Source organism: Hesperophylax consimilis, chromosome 6 (genome assembly GCF_061612785.1).
Source record: "Hesperophylax consimilis isolate HC1 chromosome 6, BYU_Hcon_1.0, whole genome shotgun sequence".
NCBI lineage: Eukaryota > Metazoa > Arthropoda > Insecta > Trichoptera > Limnephilidae > Hesperophylax > Hesperophylax consimilis.
Window position 1 is genome coordinate 31,084,033 of NC_142841.1, and position 20,138 is coordinate 31,104,170.

Here is a 20,138-nt window from a genome sequence, read left to right on the forward strand (position 1 = left end):
CAGAGCGGAGAACACATTTTTAACGTTTGATTTCCGCGGGCGATTCAATTGAATTACATTTTTTTTTAATGTGTCTACGTTACTTTATAAATTCAATACTCGTAAGTATTCAGTACCCTTTGCCGTAGAGCATTAATATTTTAATGCATTTAAAAAAATTCACGTTTAAAAAATCAATAAGAGTTCCGCCATTAGGACTATGGCATTATCAATAAGGGTATTTTGAGTGGAAAATTGAAAAATATGGGAAAAGGCAAGGTTGAGCTTTTCAAACAACGGTTCGATTCGGAATATTTGTCCATCACCATACTGAACGACGAGACTGAAAGCATCCACCGCTACATGACGTGCCGCAAATACAGTTTTTTTTTGTTTCTTTATTATTATGATTTGCAGATTTGCGAAATAATTTTTTTTATAATTTTAATTGAGCATGCCGGATGGCGAACCATCCCTCTATCTTTATCTTCCAAAGCTCTTAACCGCTCGGCCACAGAAGACGTAATTTAGGAATATATTACAAAAGGCATTAAAGACTATATTGCCCGTAGAGTAAAAATATTTTTTTTTATTAGTGCCAACTCGAATCTCAACTTTTATAGTCTTTATATAATGTGTAATAAAAACAAGATCCCGAAGTATAAAAACCATTTTCGACGGTATTTTTTTTTCTTCTTCATGGCTTTATACCAAATGTATTTGTTCATTTAAATAGTGCCGTTCTTGTAGAAAAAAATACTTTAAGTATGCTTTACAACTTATTTCATCAAATTCATCTTATACCTAGTAATTTATAACTAGACTGAAAATATAATACGTACATAAATTATTATTGTACTTACTAGCGTAGACCAGTCAAAAATCACGGGTAAAAATTACATCTATTTCTATAGAGGCGCTATTGCGTACTAATATTATCTCGTCGAAACATATTATTCCATTATTATTAGGTACTCGAGGAGGAGTTTCCAGTCCAGGAGCTTCAGAGGTCCGATTAAACTAATTGGGGGTAAAAAAAGTGGAACCAATTTTTTCGCTTCGTGTCTCTTCTAACAATGGGGGTTGTAATTCTCGAGATATCAGTTCCAAATTTGAAAATCCCATTCAAAATTGTTTTCTATTGAAATCGTTTTATTGTTACCGTTAAGTATGTAGGTATTTGAATTCTCCAAACAAACAATTCCAATTTTTTTTAATTATTCATTGAACCGGGGTTACATGGCTGAAATTATTATTTTTTAAGATTTATGAAACTTGATCGTCACTATCAAGATATTTCAACATTGTGTCAATATTTCAAGGAGAATTTTTATTTGGTATATGGACACAAATTAGTAATTTAAAAAATATTTTTTTTTACTTGAAATGGACAAAACGAAAATGATCTACACTAGACAAAGCTCGTTCCTGATTATGATGTATTCGTTGTTATTGCTAAATAATTCGTTTGATGTTTTAAATATGTGCGCAATCTTCAAAAACGATTATTCATTAATTTCCCAAATTCAATTAACGTTTTATTGTAACATTTATTTCGGTTCAAATATTGTCATTTTCATTTCCGACGGTAATCTATGCTTCATAATATCGATAAAAATAGTCCAATTGGGTTCGATGGGTCCGAAATCATTGACATTATTAAAGTTGTGTTATTCGAATATAAATCGAGACAATAGACTGATAAAAACTACGAGAAATAAATTGTAATATTTTTTTTACCAGTGATATCGAATCTTAGAATTAAAATGGGATTTAAGTGTAAAATGAAACTTTGGTGAATTCTTTCGAAAACACTCATCCATCATTTTATCCACTGAGACAATTTGTCAAGCTTGTAGGGTTTTGATTTATTATGTCAGCATTTTCAACGATAACTCAACATTTACTAATCTGTCGAGTACTACTTTCTCTTATTTACACAGAAATTAAATTTGAAAATGAAAAAATTCGACACTAATTTGGTCATCAGTTGTTATTGAAAGTTAATGATTTATTTTTTCAAAAGCAACTGTTTGGATTAAAAAAAAATCTTTTGAAATTGGCCAAAACCGTTACTTTACTGAAAATATTCGTAATTAATTTGGATTACCAACATCTCTGCCGTAGGTCACCCCAAGTGGTACGCTACGTTTGGTGATTCAGCAGGGGTGTCCGGGTTCATTGGGTGAGGTGTGTTGGTGATGCACTACCCACGAACTGCGTGGCATTCCAGATCGGGAGAAGCTGTTTTAGGGAGACCCTTTGACCTCTCCAACTGGTCTTTCGACCCATCGCCTTGGACCGCAGTGGGTGGGATATGTTCATATGTCCGTCACTCCTGACACCTGATACCCTTTACCTTCCCGGAACTTCCCTTCTTTAAAAAAGACCCTCCACACAGCATTCCAAAAGATGACTTTTGACCCCTAGTGAAATTATTTTCCTCAGTTCTTTTTGCGCTTTTCCTGATGAATATAATGAAGAAATACGACAATATTAGAATTTTTATGAATACATATTACACCCTGATGGTTTGTTAAGAATTGTCTCAATACAATACAGATTTCAACAGGAATACGAATAATTTGACTAGATTTATAATCAATACTTTATTTCAGTAAGATTTCTCCGTGTAATTTACTTTTTTAATCTTATATATTAGGATAAATTTTTAATTTCAAATTTAATTGAATGTTGAATATAAACGAATATTTTTAATCGAAAATAATTTTATTTATTTTTTATTCCCCAGAATATTCAATGGATTAATGTAAACAATGTTTTTAACATCAACACGTACCTACATAGAACAGAGAAGCAACATTATGTAAGATTGTGAACATTTCTTTAGAATCGTGTGTGGCGTGTTTTAGGATACATAATAAGCCTTCGCTTTAGCGCGGCTGAATCTGAAATTTTAAATAAAGTTACGCTTCCAAAATAACAGCCTTAAATTAGGCCAACCTGTGAAATTCGCACGAAACAAACAACGATTTTTTTTTTTCATCTACGGCATGTTTTTAAAGCTTTGTTTGGGCGAATAAACTTTTTTTCAATAAATAATATATCTACGCTAAGTTCCAGAGTGGAAGATACTCTCAATATTACCCCGGCAAAATACCACCATTCAGACTTGAAACGGATTTAGCTGTGTTTGGTTACCAGAACTGAACCGCCAGGTACTTCCAGACGATTGACACGTGTTAAAAATCTTTTGTGGTACTCACATAAAAATATGTTGCCTTGAAGAGACAGCCAGATCAACTAGCTTAATGTGGTCAACGTTTGCCCGCTCCATTCATTCCCCGGTGGGATTTATGAGGTCCACGGGTCAACTCGTGAAGCTCTACACTGGCTCGCAGACCTAGATATGCAGATCTATGACTCCCCCACTGCAGAAAAAAAGAAGAGGAAAAAACTTATTTTTTTATATAATGTTTTAAATTCCACGCATAACACAACTTTTGAACACTGTGTTGTGCTTCCAAATCATAAATAACTTTACTTTACCTATCTTTTTAGGCCTCCACCGACGCGACGAAACAAAAAACTCTTTTCCCTCGGATCTCCGATTGAAAAACCGTCCAGTGGTAATGATTCACTGCGGGTTTTTCCTTCTGCGGTTGAACCTTATTGGCCAAACAAAGCGAGCGTGAGAAATGGAAAATTTGTTTAAATAAAACAACAATAAAATACGTGTTTTGCATGAAAAGCTGTTTACATTAAACTTGTCTGTCATGCCGCAAATATTGTAATAAGGTAAAGTGAATAATTTCTCGCTTTCGGATACTAATGTTTAATCATGTTTTAACAATTTTTTGGAATGTGTAAATTTGATGAGTGCCCGATAAGCAGAATTAAGCTGGGTGAGTATTGTATCTCTTTGTTGACACTTAAAAATAATTATTTTGCGTCATGCGATAAAAGCTCTGACTACGTTATCCCGTCTAACGAGTTCAATTCCAATACAGCCAGAGAATTATTTCTTCAATACTAAGTTTCCAAAAGTTATTTTACATTTGTCATAGTATTAACTTTAGTAAAAGATTAGTTTTTGGGTTATTATACCGTGTTACGATTCTTCCTTCACCAGCCATCGTTTCGGACAGCGTTACAGAGTCTATCATTGTGGCAGATATATGTGTTTATGTATGTATATTGAATAAGTGATACCATGTTTCAAGCAAAATCATCATAATCTGATTTGCTGCAATTAGTTTTGGTATAGTATTCTAATTTATAATTTTGATACCAATAACTATTAAGCTTACCCTCGTGTCGTCCTTTTTAGTATTTACAGGGTTTTATGGAACCCTTTTTAACCTCACAATAATACTTGATTCATTTCTATTTTAAATTTTTCTTTCGCATTTTCTTATACAACAGAATTTTCTCGTACATATAAAGGTCGCACGTATCCAACTACCCTTCGCTTTACAACCCAGATTGCGCGATTAGAGTTTACTCAAAAAGCACAAACATAGGATTGTGTGTATTGCTGCATAAACATACACATCCGACAGTTATGTCTTTGCCAAACGTCACTGAGGAACAGGCGTTTATCTTGCTCACGCTTAATTATTCCTATTAGCAAGAAAGCGTTATAATGTACAGTGGGTTATCGATTTGAATTTTCATATTTTTTTCTTATTGAAAACTGTTTCATAATTTTCGAAGTCAAAAAAACAAGATAGAAATATGACGTATGCAAAGAGTGTACACACTGTACATGTGTGACCTATTGTGTTCGACACAACTATGTTGGTGATACCCACAGACATAGGAATTAATAGACGAGAAGATAATGGCGAGGGGTAAAATCAACTGTTGAAGAACGAAGGGAGTGAAGCTGACTGTGATTCGTCAATAAATCAATCTGACAGTAAATAGGCATCTCGCATTATAATATCACCATTTACTTCTTAAAAGTAAAATCTGCTTTTGAATGAATAGACATTTTTACATGGGAGCGCAAATTACTCGCCACGTTATGAACAAATTTGCGAAGTCCAAATTCGACAAAAAAATTCGGTTCTATTTTCAGAGTCGAATATTTCGTTTAAGTATTTAGTTAAGACACTTTTATAAATGTTCATAATTTACTTCCCAGCAACCAACCAGCTTTGTGTTTCGCGTCCAGACGTTTCTGGATGTGATAGTAACAACTGATTCATATTATACGATGTGAATATGCTTAAAATAAAGTAAAATAATGCTTATATATGGAATGTAATACGGCAATTGGGTTTATTCTCTTTTTCACATATATTTTTACAAGTTTTCATAGTACAAGTCAACATTTTGCCGTGTTATTTCGTAAAATGAACCGATGATGCCTCGAACATAGTTCGCACAAGAATGATGACGTCACGTTTTCAAATTTCACTTGAGGCCATACGCGAGCACAGTCGGCTCCAATGGAACCGGTATGGGGAGTGGGGAATAATACGCTTTTAATCACTTAGGGCGAGTTGTTTCGGAAAAGCTGAACAATTATTCAGATTCCCGAGTTCTATTCAAATGTAAAAAAATCTTCACGTCGATTTTATTCAAATACAAATTGGGTTGTTTCAACTCCGAAAAAGCTTCCGTTATATTTGAATAATCCGTTCCAGTGTTCCCCGCCGAATCGGGCAATTATTGCAGAGAATAATTTTTTTGCGAGACAGGAATTATTTTTACGCTGGCAACACCTCGTATTTTTATCAATCTGTCAAAACTTTTTCCCGCCGCGCCGTCACTTCGTTGGATTGCTTGTTTTGTGTGATTTTTTTGTTGTTCATTTAGGCATCTCAATTTTTGACAACTTATAATGGATCCCAACTTACTGTAAGTATTGTAAATTATACCTTATTGCCATAATAAATATGAACCTTATTAATAAATAATACACGTTTGGAACCGTATAGATACGTAAGTGAGCATTTTATTTTCGTAAAACCATTATGTAAAGCTTGATAATATTTTATGGAATTTCGTCTTCTAAACGAGATAAACGATCATTATGAAAACATTTGCGATACGTGTATATACTTATCGTTAGTAAAATTACTTGAACTTTGTGAGAATGAACTTTCTAAAAGCATTGCGTTGTATTTTTTGAATGTTCTGCCATGCAATGGTGGCAAATCTTTTTGTTTATTTTTATATATTATTTTGAATTCTGCCACACTTTAATAATGCTTTACCGAGGAATATTATAATTTAACTTAATTCTTTTTTTAATGATTTTCTACACACTTTTCTCATCTAGAAAGTGCATTTTTATTCAATTCCCAGAGTTTGGCGTGATCTGCATTTCACCCGTGCTTTCATGTGTAATAAAATATCTATAAGAAACTATAAAATATCTATATATATTTTGAACCTAATAAATATAATATTTGCCGTGCATATTTAATTTTATATCAGCAATTCCTTGTACGATCTTGTTACTTATAAATATGAAATGTGTTTTCAGGAAACGATGCCATGTTGGTGAGGAAGTATAGCCATATTCTCACCAATAAAAAGACCGACGCAGTCATCTTCAAACAACGAGAGGCGACATGGCTTACTCTTATATCCGATTTCAATGGCGATGGATTCTGTCAAACAGCTCCGAGCTCGGTTTGAAAATATGAAGCGTCGGGCAAGGCAGGTTGGAATATATTTCTTAATTGGTATTAATCTTAACGCCATAATGCTGTTAAATGAACTGTTATATTTAGTAATTCGTTGCCCTGATGCTTTGTTTAATTCATGCAGGTATATATGTTTATTAATTGACTTTTAATAATGCTTCAAGGACGGTAGCAGAGAAATTCAGGAGAGGACTAGCGGTGGACACAAATTTTATGCGGAACATAGTGGCTACTTCGATTGACGGACTCCCTAGCGTGTTTGACGATGACATCAGCACTTTGGTGCTGCAGGAGCTATCTGGTGGTGGAAGAAGGTGGGAGTTTGGTTAGCGCCACAGCTGAGGTTTATTATGGTGTTGACGGCAGTTTACTAACTACTTGTAAGAACTTGTGTTTCAAACAATGTTTCCTAGTTTTATATCAGTTCTTCATTTAAGATAATCTGGTTAATGTATTCTAATGTTGTTAATGCATCAAATCCAACCGTTTAGATAGCAGCGCCCCAGAAACCTCAATCCTAAAAGCAATTTCATCTCATTTAAATGTAAACGAATTTGTTGACTGACTTAATACAAGTTTTCAAACAAACTGTTAGTAGATTTGAGTACAAAATATTTGTATTTCACTATCGTTGCTTTACTTAAGATAATAATCTTATTAGTTAATGTATTCTCATGTTGTTGAAGCATCCAAATCCAACCCTTTTGACAGGAGTGCCCCCTATTATACATACCGATTTCCGGTTTAAAAAAAATTGGATTATTGAGACAAGAACGAGTAATATCGGAGTCATGCTAAAACTAAACTGAGATGAAAGCAGTTTATTCCCCTCTGTTCACTATCTACTGGGTGAATTCTTTAATACACTAATATTAATTTTAATAATTTTTCTCTTTTTTATGTACACAATTCTTAAGAAGTATTTTCTGGCTTCACAATTACCTACATTATATTACATGATAATACTAACAAATGTACATTGTGTACTTACGACGGGGTACTCCAGTAAGACCGCATTTTTCTTTTCTTTCCTTTTAAAACTGTAAATTAAAAAAAATGCATTTTATGCAATATTATGCATGGCATGTCCAGGTTTTTATATTATGCATATTTTTAATGCGGTGTGACCTTTACTTTATGGGCCGTATAATCTTTTGTGTTCTTTCTAATGTTTGTCAATTATTGTTAGAACAAGATGAATGAATGCATTCGCACACAATTAACTAGTCCATTATATTATCTTCTTAAATGTTTCTTTCCCATTGTATAAGTATGTATTTTTGCTGTAAATTATTCTTTCTTCCGAGAGAGTATTCTGGTATAATTTTACTTTTTTCAGGGCATTAATAAAAAATAAATAATCACAATCGCTAATCAATCGCTAATCAAGTCGCTACAGCGACCTTGATGTGATTTACTATGTAATACATTTCTAGAATGATCTATGTTATTACTAACTATATATGGAGATAATATACAGTACCATACTTACCTGGTAGATAAGTATGGTACTGTAGACGGTATGGTACGGTACACTTAAGATTAATACTTAATTAACATTAACTAATTGTTAATACAGGATTTAGGACATAATTGGAAAATACCATAAACATTATTTTAAACCTTTATTTTCTTATTTTTAACTGAATTTATATAAACAAATTATTATAATCAATAAATATTAGTCTGAAACACCCATACATATTTAAAAATAAATAAACTCTGAGAAAAAATAAATGCCGCTGATGGAAATTGAAGCCGCAACCTTCCGATTTATTCATTTTTTTTCTATTTGTCCATTTATCTTTTTTTTTTCAATTTCTACAGTGTAGGTACCTAGATGCCTTACTTATTTTCTCTTTTATTTTAATTTGTTATATTATTTTGATATATTTTGTTCCTCACTTATGTAAAATACAAATAAAAGAATATACTACATCTTGGTACTCTATTTATTTTATGAAATTAGGTAGGAGTATGCAGTTACACTTAAGTTATTCACATTCAATAATGATCCAATGCATATTACATAATATATGTATATGTGAGATAGTTGTTCAAAACATTTCTAATAGTATGTATTCTCTATTATTAAACAAAGTAATTTACTAAGTTTATAAACATTAAAGTATAAAATAAATAGAAGATTTATCGTTACATTAATTATTTAGTACATGTTAACTATCTATCTCTGAATATATATAAATGTAAATGGTCGTTTGTTGAAAATCTCTGAAAGTTCTTCATTGATTGCTTTGAAATTTAGACACAATGTTGCATTCAAATATGCGTGTGTTTTTATATACCTACATTATTTAGATGACACCTGTTACAGGTAAAACAGACTGAGCCACAGCAACACGTGGCGGGGTACAGCTATTTTTGAATAAAGACATTATTGTTTTGAAATTCAAAAGACTTTTATTATCTTCGCTCATGTACCAAGAGATTGTACACATGTGTTGGAGTCTCCAGGCGGAAGATGTTACAGAAAGTGTTGCCCCATGGGTTGGTAAAGAATCAATATAAACCGAGTTCTGCACAGAGAAGTAAAGTAAGAAAACAGTTTATAAGGCGGTCTACTGTGGAACCTCTCTTGCAATGCAGGGTTTTACAGCACTCGGCTTATGTGGATTCCTTACCGACACGTGGGACGATAGGCCTAATGGTACAGAAGGAGGTAAGATAGGGCTTTTTGTGCTTGGTAGTATTTTACTATTTATTAGTCCATCAATCTGGCAAAATATGAGTTAATGAGGGTTTGACGAACGTGGTCATCTCCCCTGTTAAAGATTGGTGCTTGCACCAGTACATCGTTAACCTCGTCCAAGGGGTCTATGAATACAGGTGGTTGATCTTGTTACAATGATCCCTTGTACCTACCTGCATTTTAATTTATGAAGAAAGGACTGGAAGCCATCTTTTAACAACTCCAAAAGTTCTTTCAACAACATTTCTGGTCCTGATCTGACTTTCTTTATATAAATGTTGTTCTCGAGAAACGGAATTCCTTAAGGGTGTTAGTAAATATGGCTTTATTCCATAACCACCATCTCCAACAATCACTTCATCTCCAAACTCACCGCATTCCAACCTTACTTTGATGCTGCTACTATTAAAAAGATGGGTATCTCCAGGCCACCTGGCTACTATGTTGGTCGACAAAAGAAACAAACCTGTAGTTTTTCAATATTTTTACCAGTTTTTTCGTCATTTTAAATCACGGAAACCAACGATATAAAAACGAATTTCGACAATGTTTTATGTAGAAAAGGTATCTAAACTTCTTCCCACAAAACCTTCAACTTCATAAATTTTAATCGTTGGGTTTTCTTTGCGTTATTTGCCAAAATAGTGAGGGTCGTTATCACCAGTAATTGGCACATACGATATGTCAGACCGCAATTGTGACGTTCGCGCATGCGTCAATCTTTTTCAAAATGGCGGATCGCGTTAACCGGCCGATTTCGGCTGATCACATTTTCATGAATATTTCGTTGAATTTTCTCTTGACGGACGATGAAACAACCCAATTTATGGAAAATTGAGTGGATTGACGTTGTGATGACTTTCTCACACGTGATTTTTTCCGAAACAACTCGCCCTTAGGGCAGGTCTACTAATATTCATATGTCTATGGTGATACCTGTCTAATAGCACGATGAGCTGTATTAGCATCGATCTCGATTTCTGAAATAATTTTCAGCTCAGAAACTCGGCACTATAAGTGCCAAACAAAAATGATATACAGGAATATAGCAAAGTTCTATGTCGACTATGCATTGAAATAAATTAATAATAATTGGAAAAGTTTAGCGTTTCGACCGAAATATATTTGCATTGGATATTTGATTTTTACCAAAGATAGAAATAACACCGAGACTGCAAAAATGGGTTACTGAAAAAACATTCCGCATTTTTCAAATATTTCTAATGTATGCAAAATATTTCAATCAAAAATTTTAAAAGCCTCGCGTTAGTTCAAGCGGAATACCGAAAATCAACCACTATATTGTAAAAGCATTGTTTACCTGGAAATGTAAATTATGCTGTAAAAGCATTGTTTATCAGGAAATGTTAATTTAAAGCATTTTATATAGGTTGGTTCTTTCGGTGGGTACCTACTTCAAAATATATATAATATAATATTACCATACTCGACGGCCTCGGTAATTTTGTGTACACAACCCTCGACTACGAATCCGGAGGTCAAGAGCTCAGATCCCTGAGTGCGCGAGTAAATTTTATATAATATTTTCGTTATTCCATAATTTAGTCATTTAAATTGATAAGTAATATATTTGCGACCCGTTCCAGCGTGGTAGATACTTTCAGTATCACTCTGGTGAAAGACCACCATTAAAAATCGAAAGGCTGCCTGAAATGGCTTTAGCCTATTTTGGGGGACCAGATCTGAATATCCAGGAACTTCTCCATATTCTTCTTATCTCCTTCTCCTCTCTACTGCCTTTAGTCTCACAACATACCCCAATTAGGGATGCCATTGTCTCACTGCTTCCAGAAGGTTGAGAACTTTAATGCGGTAATCTTATTGTTCAAATTCTCTTAATCAGTTAGTTATTTATCTTATACAATTGCTCACAAAATATTTTCAACAATTGCTTAAATATTTATTATGTATTGTCCTCTTCGACGAATGATTTTTTAGCTTAACGAATTTTCACGCAATATTATTATTTTAAGTATATATTGAAATTACAAACTTTTATACATACTTTGTCATTTACAAGCAAAATTTAAATTATCCATATTGTAATGGAAAAGGTTTTAAACAAAACAAAATAAAAACAGCTATTTTTCTTCTGCTACAAATAAACAAAATATTGGTAAACATTTGTACGTCATCGATTTAAATAGTATTAGATGGAAAGAAATGTGAATTGATATGTTTTTGTGAAAACGGTCCTCTAATTTTGAAATATGTAGTATATAATATAATCAGGAACGAAATGGAACGGTATATGTGATAGCCTGGTAATATCACCCTTTAGTTCAGTTAACCGTTTTGACTTATCATATTTTGCATAATTCATTAACGTACAATAATTGGCAGTTTACATCAAATAGGTCAAATTTAAATAGAAATTCAATTTTGCCTCTCAGAAGGTTTAGCATTTGCATATTTATAGCACGACTTCCGCTGACTCAAGTTGAATGGAAAGATTTTAAATATTTTCGAAATATTAAAATACGTCTGAAAATATAAAGAATATTTGTCATGTATACATAATGTTTTGAAAGAGTGTTTGATTTGAAAAGGTACCCCAAATAATTTGACTTATATACAAGGTGTCATAGTGTGAATGTGCCATAATTTTTGCAAATGTCGTCAAATGTCATTGTACTTTGATAGAAAATTAGTCGACAACAAGCAATGGAGCGATACAGACCTGAAGAACGTAGAATTATTGTTACTGCTTATGTGACCAATTTCCTGTCTTTTGTTAATTTAATATTAAAGTTTATTTGCGGCACGACCCAAAATTGAAGGTATTCCCATTATCGCCCTGGTCAAAGAAGTATTAATCAAAACGTAGCTTGAATTGACTTTAGACGTATTTGTTACCAGACCCGAATAGCCAGGTACTTACTCAACATACTCCAATTATGAATGTGTCTCCAAGCGGTAGGTTTGGACTATTGTGCGGTATTCACATATTTTATTTACTAAAACACCTTCAACTATTTATGTATTTCAAATATGATAAAAAATTAAGATTATCAAATATTAAATCACATATTATGCTGTGATCCATTTTATGTAGTTGTTATCTAGGGCATCATTACCAAGAAGTAAATATCCAAAATACAAGTATCCAAATTTGAGCCGTAAGGAATATGAATCATCTACCATGGGATATACATATCAAATATATATACTAACAGACAGAAAAAACTTCATTTTATAATTCTGCCAAAACATAATATTACAACCGACATTCAACAAATAATTCAACACCCCTTACACATCAACACTAAACCAGCCTTTAATTCGGTCATACCACAAAACACGATCACAAAATCAATAAGAACCTTTCCTTATCTGTGGTGTGTATTTACTACACATTGCTTCTAATAACTTCAATAACTCTATAAATACCTATAATAAATTCTGGGTTCAGATTTTAGATATTCCTCCATAATACATTTATGCACTGAATTAAAAAATAATATTTTACATAGTTTTCAAATTCAATTAAAAATCAGAGATTTTTGTTAAAAATCGGGAACACACCAATACAATCAACCGTGTGATACTAATACGTGAATAGTGTGTGAGGAAATGACACGCTATTGATATCCCGCTTTAATTCGCTATGCGGGAACATGAGACATCCACACGTCTGCAGTTGTATTTTGATTTAGACCATCGATACCTACGACCGCACAGCTGTGTTTGTGCCAGCCGCCAGCCGCTAGCCACTCTAGCCAGTCGGCCGCGAACCGTCGTTAGATGTGAACCCCTCGCACGTTTCTTTAGCATCTGTCGATGGTTTTTTCATGTTTTCAACAATTAAATTACAATTATTATCACTTTTGATATAAAATATAATAAACATAATCGATTAGCTATGAATATTTAATCCATATTAAATCGCTTATTTTGAGATGTGTATTGACTACACAGCACCGGAACGCGTGGATGTTTTTAGCACGGTAAGGGAAAGGTTAACTCCTTACGATACAAAATTTCCAATAAACAATCAAAAAAACATTCAGCTCTTCGAGGATATTTTCTGAGAAGCTTTATCATCCAGTATACTTTTCTATATATTCCTAATGTATTTATGATTTTTTTTCAATTAACTGTGGGAAGTCTGTCTAATTTGTTTTAAAATCATTCATCAATCAGTCTTCATTGAATGCCCTTTTAAATTTGCACTCTTTTTTTCCCTTTAATTCAATAATGTTGACTTTAATGTTTGACTTTCCGTTTATAAAAATAGTTACAAATTCAGCCTGAGTATGTTTGCAATCGCAAATCTCGAAAAGTAGTCGACCAATATCACTGGAATCTTCAAAATTTGTTCTTATAAGTGCCAGTAGTGTTTAGAAAGTTGTGGAACACAAATAAATATTTCTTCCCGCTTACCGGTTGGACTCTCCACTGATTGTGCTACCGAACACACTGTCGTACTATTCTTCTTCTAACACATTATTATTTGTTAAAAATATGTTAGTAAATTGCTATTCGGATGGTTGTTAGATCACTTGCATAACTCTATTATAAGAACAGCAAAACTGTCAAAAGCGTTAAAAAAAGTAGCGCAAGAAAAGTGCTTATGGAGCACATGCATGGTGTACTATTAAAATCATTGTGCTATTCTCGAGCCAGGGTTACAAGTCACGAGTTGTCGCTAATGCCAACCTAATGTCATTTTTGATAAAAATATATATTTTTTTAGCCATTAAAATGTAACATTATATTTCTAGTGTAAATCTATTCTCGTAGATTTTAAATTAATAAGCATTGAAAAACCGCTCTACATAACAGAGATTCGTTTATTTGAATGATAATAAAATTCAAATAACTAGCATGGTAGCATGGTAACATTTAGATATTGCTTATACCTACACAAGAATTGAGACAGCATTTTTTAAACAAATATGTTATTAGCTAAGGAATCTTAATAACTTAATAGGAATAAAAATTATTTCTATCCCGACAAAATACTGTTTTACTGTTTCGGGCGGCGACCAGACAGAAAACCCGTCGCGACCCCACTTAGAGTCGAGACCCATTAGTTGGGAACCTATGACGTAGATCTTTTGAACGAATTGAACGATGGTCAAAAAAGGTTTGTATTATCAAAACTTCGTTCATTTTGAATTTTAAAAAGCTTTAATATTTTAGAACCATAAAAATATAACTTGAGACTTGATTTCAAGCATCTAAATTTATGTATGGAATAATTAATTTCTAAAGGGTCTGTTCGCTACGCCGTAGAAGCTCTAGAATCGGCTTACGCCTCGTAGCCTTATTATTCAGAAAAGCTTTTCAAAGCTTGAGGCGATAAGGTTCCGTAGTTACAACTCCTTGTAAGCTCCGTCATAAAATTATTATGCATTCTCCGAAAAACTAAAAAGGGAAATTGTAAAATAACATGAAAACTGTTGTATGTTTTAAATTCTCAGAAACAAGCAATAAAACTCAATAGTATATGTAGAACTAGTAAGACTATAGCATCCATAATTGTGGTATTTTGTGAAGTTGAAGGTAGTAGGGAGGGGAAAGAAGAAGGACAAAGAGGAACGTCAAAGAAATTTCAAGCAACGTTTCAATTCCGAATGGTGGTCTTACACCAGTACGATAATGAGATTATCTTCTTATCTAGAACGTGCCACAAGTATACGACGAGTATATATTATTTTAAATGAATAAATTGTGAAATGACACAAAATAATCTAAAACACAAGAAGCAGGGTTAGATTGAGAATAATTTCAATCCATAAATTATAGGTGATGCCTTATTATTCACTGAAGACATAACCATATAGAAGTGCATTGTGGACATTTCCGTGTGCCCGAAGTGAGCTCAATTTTTCCTAACTTCTCTTTAAAATTTTAAAATATCGAATTTCTGTTTTAAGGCGATGCACCACGTCATGTTATATTTGGAATCTGGCCATTAACAATAACACACCTTATGTAGATGGCGATAAGGTTTAAATTCCAGCTCAATACCAACTTCTTTTGATTTATGCAAGAAAAAACATCGCCAAAAAGTCTGTTTTATTTTATTTTACAAGCAATAATTATTCACCTGAAACACTCATCCACATTGAAAAATCTCCTGATAAAAGATACATGACGCCAACGGGACATCTTTTATCGGGAGATTTTTCAATGTGGATGAGTGTTTCAGGCGAATAATTATTGCTTGTAAAATAATTGTTATCCTTTGTGCTATGTATAATAAAATCTTGTCTTAAACATTAGTTTACAAAAAAAAATAATAACTGTTTTATTTTGTTTTTCAAAGTTCAGGCACAAATATTTAAATGTCTATCATTATCCAAAAAAATTAATTGGCAACATATTCGATTTAACCGTAACCGAGGTGCGTAAGTAGTGATTTTGAACTTTAACACAATTTTTACAGGTGCTACTCAAAAAATACTAGATTTGTTGAAAGGCTGTTCCACTCAGTAGTCTTTAAATAAAGCATACAATATTTCCAAGCGATTAAAAAATAAAACTAAAAACAAATGATTTTGCATTACTTCGTAGTGCTTCGCCCCAAACATAAATTCAAGTTATTTGGTCTGTCTGGGCCTTTTTTTACATGAGCCCTACACAGGAAGCGCTGAGGAAAATAATTTCCCTCATCTTTGGGGATGCTATTTCACTGTGCGGGTTTTTTTAAGAAAAGGAAGTAGATGAAGTTCTGGGAAGGAAACACGTATGAATTCATCCCTCCCACTGTGGTACTATGCGATGGGTCGAGAGAGTCCTGCTGGAGTGGTAAAAAGATCTCCCTCAGCATGTCTCTCCAAATACGGTTCGCTAAACAGTAGACCGAGCAATCGCCGCAATCTATTATCAAATAAATGGATCCCAGAGCGGCGGTACTCACACCCACCTCCCAAATTGAAGAGTCTCTGGTGTTGTTTTTTATTCATTTTTTATTACTTTATACGATGTTTTGTCCTTATACTATCCATATACACATTTTATTATAAATTAGTTAGTTATCGTAATTAAAATTATAACTAATTTTGTATTTTTTTAAATGTGAAGACAAACATTTTCTTTCAAATCGTTTTATACCCTTCTGGCGGTTAATATCTTTGCTAGTTAAGACGTGATTATCTGAGTACCTATATACTTTTATAGTGGAATATAAAATATAACAGAATAAAGGCATACTTAGACATATTTCACTCTACAGTACGAGAATGGTCCTACCCCAACTGCCTAGTTGAACGGAAGCATATTTGCCGAAATAACCAATGTGCGAGTTATCAACCGACCCTACTTGTGTCTGCGCGCTGAGCGCCGAGCTGTTATCGGATTAATTCATGGCCGAATGTCAAGCCTGTCAGGCCTAAGGCAAAACCATCCGAAATAGATTTATTTGCAATTTGGATATACTTTAGCTTTAGACGATGTGTTACATTGAAAGTGAGAAATCTGAGATGAAAAATCAGCTGCAGCAAGAGTTAAAATCTGAATATAGCAGTAAGCTCATTGGTTCTAGGCCAAGAGATAACGTGTTTTTAATCAGACGGATATATCAAAACTTAATTAGTTTTAATGGACAAAATGATAATCCTTTTGATTAGGTGAGATATTAGGATGAAACTACCAGTTAGTGGCTGATCTGATAAATAAGTCTGTTTCCCATCCATACGTCATGATTTCAATTTCTCTGCTAACTGTACGAAATTTTAAAATATATTCAAGTTACCTGGGAATCTTTGTCTTTCTTTTGAGAAAAGAAAAGAAAAGAATCGATATATTACTTTAGATATAAGATTAAATATGAGGTTAAATATAAGAAGTAACGATTTTTTTATTTGATTATCGATTTGAGATCACCGATGCGTTTGAGTGATCAAATATCAAAGGCCTCCGGAACATTAGAACGTTAGGTCTGCAAAGAATGGAGGAACCCGTGACCTTCGGATTGCTAGTTGAGAGCCTTACCCCTTAGTTTAGATATTACGTAAAACGTTAGGTTAGATATTGGGTACTAGGATTAGATTAGATATTATGTTGGTTAAATATTAGGTTATAAATCAAGTAATATGTTAGGATTACATTAGATATTAGGTTATATTAGATATTAGGTTAGATCGAAGATATCACTGATAAGTTTAAGAGATCAAATATCACAGGCCTCCGAAACGTTGGTGTCCGCTGCTTTTATTTGTAGTGTAGCGCAAGTCTGCGAGGAATGGGAGAACCTTGTTTACCAGATAAATAATAGGTGTGGAAGTCCCGATCCTCGATTGTGTCAACGACTAAAGAAGAATTAGGTTAGATAATAAAGCTCACATAAAAATAAAATCTCAAGATTCAACTGGATCCATTTTTACAGTTCTTTAATCCTCTATTTATTTTAACCACATGTTAGTTCGGAAACCGACGGATGCTGCGAAACCGCGCATAAATAACGGGACCTTTCCGTAATTGAGTTCCCTGGGCTGTTTTTTAAGCAGGGCTAGGACAAAAAAATTCCCATCCGGTGAGGTGAAAACATATGAATATTGTGTACGCTTAAAAATGTATAATGAATGTTGCATGAAAAATAAGTCAAAGAAAGACGAAATTAATTAACATCTAACATTAACCCGTCTCTTCTCTGTGATGAAGGTGAATATTTAAATTATAGAACCTTTTTGTCCCTTACCTTTACTTTTATTTAATGTATGTGAAATGTTGTTTTACGGTTGACTGTGTAGTTAGCAATCATTCACTGCAGAGCTTTTTGACGCAATGCAACGATGTCGATATTGGAATAAACAGTGGTATTTCATTCCAATATTTTGATGAAGATTAGCTGTAACTGCCCTCAAATACAGCAGTTTTATATCTGGTAAAATGGCGTAAATGGCGTAAATGGCGTACACTGTGTGCATGAGAGTCACGGAAATACTTCAGTCTGTCAAACAGATAGGCAGGAATCTTCGAACTCATCAAACTGTACATTTGACACACTATATTAGTAAGTAATAGCTTAATTGGACGTATGTGGGACGTGAGTACTCTGCCGTTATTGCTTTGAGTAACACCATTACAAAATCACCTCTTTTATAATAAAACTGTTCATGAAAGTTCTTGTGGTTGAAATATTATATATCAATATGTGGTGGACTGTAATAAATAGTTTAAACCTTTCAAATTGACACAACTATTTTTATAAGCAATAATTGTTCGCCTGAAACACTCATCCACATTGAAAAAATTTATTTATCAAAAAAAAAAAAAAATAATAATTGACACAACTACTTAGGATATCTGGTTAAAAGTTAGTTAGGATTGGGAAAGGAGACCGACTTACCTCTGATCTTCTGAATGACTTGCGAACTGATATTCTGGCCCTGGGAACACAGCGGGTGTTTCAATGAATAATCATTTTGCAATAGATTCAATTTTATAAAGCACCGAGGGTCACTTAATATGTACACTGCTCAGGATTACAGATGACGATGACGATTTAAAATGAATTGTTGCAAAAGTTACGATGTAGATAATCCGCACTGTCAGACAGGAACAGGTAATTGGCTAACAGTTTGGGTGGGGGGAATGCAGGAATATACGTTAGAGGGAGAAGCATATAATTGTGTCAACAGATCTATTTTTAAAGCCGAAGGGAGGAATTTATTTCGTAAATAGCATAATGCATAATGTAATCGATCAATTTAAAATCAGAAAAACTTGCTTGAGTCTTGAAAAGATAGCAAATTGATTGCAATATGTAATTAAATAACATCCAGTAACTGCTGAGTTTGTTCAATTCATCAGTTAATTGCTCGTTTGATCTTTAAGGGTGTCCTGAACTCTGAAACTGAAGCGTAAAACTTAACCGGCGCTAGACTTTGTAAATGGAAGATTTCTGAACTGAAAAGAAGTAACAAAGTGGCGGTTGTCTTAACTATGTCAATGGCTGTACTTTGTATCAGCATCAGTTCAAATCGCTTTAAGTGTTTCAATAAAATGATCGTTTCAGTTGCTGGAAAAATTTTAATTCAGAAATAAAACAATTGTAGAATTGTACCAATTTTGTTTTATCGTCTAGTTTTTCCTTATGTCAATTAGCACTAAATTATTAATTAGATTATAATTGAACTTCTTGGTTCTGAAAGCAATCCACGCCACACATCTAATGTCAGAAAAATGAGATTATTTTTTTAACAAGGATTTAAATTTAGTAATAATCTACATGTCCAAACCACTGAATGAATAAAACCGATGGAATTGTGTTGTTGGAGTTGTGTGTGTACCCGAAGTAAACAATATTTCCTTACTTTCGCTCAAATTTATAAAATATATTTTTTAATATTTATTTATTAGTCTTTAGAAAATTAACAGCTAAATTTCATCATTTTTATTTATCTTTAAGCAAAAATACAACCAATTGTCGATTTCCTACTAGTCTTAAATTATTACATGGTCCGTTCAAGCAAGAATTTTCTTTTCAGTTTGTCTTTCATTGATTCACTTTGATTGAATCTTATTCAGCAACTCCGAGCATTGAATATTATTCGTAACTAATTTTGCCAGGAACGATGCATCTATGTGATGCCTTATATACTCAATGAATCAATATTGAAGTATGAAGATGTTTCCGCGTTATTATGAAATCCGATATTATATGAATTGTAACAAAGTTAGTTTAATCATATTTAAGCATACATAAGCATGTTATGTATGTTGTAAATCAGAGAAGTGACCCTTTTTCAATAATGTGACTCTTGGAAATTTTTCTAGAATTGAATCTTAACTTTTCGCAAAGGGGGTTTGGTTCGCCCTCAGTAATATGATATATAATATGAACCTTCTGCCAC

At 33.2% G+C, this 20,138-nt stretch overlaps 1 protein-coding gene and 1 long non-coding RNA gene across 3 annotated transcripts in view; both read left to right on the plus strand.

The window, feature by feature from the left end:
- Nucleotides 1-20,138, plus strand: part of pHCl-1 (pH-sensitive chloride channel 1) — a 319,881-nt gene that overhangs the window by 163,438 nt on the left and 136,305 nt on the right. The gene's annotated exons all lie outside the window — the stretch shown is intronic.
- On the plus strand, nucleotides 5,459-8,645 carry LOC149423196 (uncharacterized). The gene is made up of 3 exons (XR_016302310.1): nucleotides 5,459-5,808; nucleotides 6,440-6,619; nucleotides 6,767-8,645. It is a non-coding gene; the product is annotated as an uncharacterized LOC149423196 (long non-coding RNA).